This window comes from Bison bison, unplaced genomic scaffold (assembly GCF_000754665.1).
Source record: "Bison bison bison isolate TAMUID 2011002044 unplaced genomic scaffold, Bison_UMD1.0 scf7180017864476, whole genome shotgun sequence".
NCBI lineage: Eukaryota > Metazoa > Chordata > Mammalia > Artiodactyla > Bovidae > Bison > Bison bison.
The window spans coordinates 131,613-133,774 of record NW_011495037.1 but is presented as its reverse complement, the minus strand read 5'-3'; positions in this window follow the sequence as shown (position 1 = coordinate 133,774).

The following is a 2,162-nucleotide window of genomic DNA, read 5'->3' as shown; positions in this document are numbered from 1 at the left end:
TTGTTTTTCTTGACTTTGTAAAATGTTGCTCACTCTATTTGTAGCTAGTGATTTTTATAGTTGGGTTCAGGATATAGTAGGGCTTCCCTGGTGGCTCAGACGATAAAGAATCTGCCTACAATGTGGAAGACTCAGGTTTGACCCCTGGGCTGGGAAAATCTCCTGGAATAAAGGAATGGCTACCCATCCAAGTATTCTTGCCTGGAGAATTCCATGGACAAAGGAGTCTGGTGGGCTACAGTCCATGGGGTTGCAAAGAGATGGACTTGACTGAGCAGCTAACACTTTCATGCTTTTTTCAGGATATAATATATGAAATGATTTAGAGATAATGTGGAGTCTAAAGTGTGTGTCTGTTTTATCATCTTTGCAGAAGAGAGACATTTTTTTTTTCCTTACAGAAAGAAGTGGCACTAGCCATCTGAATCACCTTAATACTGTTAAAACCAGAAATGATACCAATCTGAGGTTTAAGTTCTGAAATATGATCCATTTCTTAGTCCACTTTTCTATTGCTAAGACGTCGATCTTCCTGTCTTCCTTTGTATAGCCCAAAGTCTAACCCATGTTACTTTGTCACTGTGATTGTCCAAAGCTCTGCTCAACTTCTCAGTGTGCAGTTACAGAATCAGCAGATAATATGGGCATGAATAGCCCCCAATATTCTACTCAATTATCCACCTTTCCTTTATCTTGCAGGTATTGACTTACAATTCTTCACTTTTATTTATTTATTAGCTGCATGAGAACTCAAATGAATTTTTTAAATAATTTTTTCTAGTTATAGTTTTGGTAAGAGGGTCAAATTTCCTTGTTTACCACTAGTGAAAACAGAGCTCTATGCTTAACAGACTTTGACTGCAAGAAAGTATCATAGCCTGAGCGTGGCATGGAGGGAGTCAGGTTTGAAGATACTGGCAGGATGTGGCTGATTAACTTGTCTAAAATAGAATGCTGTTTAGGGAGAACAGGGAGAGCTAATGTTTACTTGGGCCAGATGGTGGGTGGATTTCATGTGCACAGATAAAACTTAAGACTTCACCCCATGTGAGAGTGGTAAGACACTTAGCAGTTTGGAGTTGAGGAGAAAAATAATGTAAGTGGCATTTTAGAAAAATGAATTTAACAGCATATAGTACTGCATGAACTGATGTCACAAAATATTGTATCTGATGCCATGAAAAGATAAGTCTCACAGGAAGTATGCTATATTTTGAATACTATCATCAGCTCTTGTGATTGTTCTTGCTCAAATCTTATTTTCTACAGGACATGCCTTATGTTAGACTTGGGATTCAGAAGTAATTTTGACAAGGTGTTCCCAGTATATGCATGCATGCTCAGTCGTGTGTGACCCTTTGCGACCATAGATTATGTTAAAAGTCAAATAGCCACTGGGGAGAGAGAATATTCACTCCCTTACGCAATGGAAATCTGAAGAGTCCTGAAAATTGATACATGTCTAAGCTATCGATCTGATCTTTGGACTCCTGCAGGTATCTGCAAAGAGTTTGCTATAAAAATATTTTTAAAAAATCATTGAATATTTATGATATTCAGTGCTTCCCCATTGAAGCGTATTTACATTGCACACATCTCTTCCTTCATCAGGGAAATTCCAGTGCTTTGGAGCTGAGAATTTCAGAGTCATACAGAACTTTAAAAATCATCTAGTTCAACCTCGTTCATTTATAGATTGTTTATGGAATTTATCCAAAGCCACACAACTGGTTAATGAGACAGATGGAAATATAAACAGTATAATTTGGACAGTATCCTTCTAGAACACTTCTTATTCTAAAAAAGATTTTAAGATCTCTAACAGGCTAAATGCAACTATGAATATGTAAATCAGAAGGTTAAATAGCAGATTATTAGCTAATAGAAGTTTTCTCTGGTGGCTCACAATAAACTGTGGAAAATTCTGAAAGAGATGCGAATACCAGACCACCTGATCTGCCTCTTGAGAAATGTGTATGCAGGTCAGGAAGCAACAGTTAGAACTGGACATGGAACAACAGACTGGTTCCAAATAGGAAAAGGAGTACGTCAAGGCTGTGTACTGTCACCCTGCTTGTTTAACTTCTATGCAAAGTACATCATGAGAAACGCTGGGCTGGAAGAAGCACAAGCTGGAATCAAGATTGCTGGGAGAAATATCA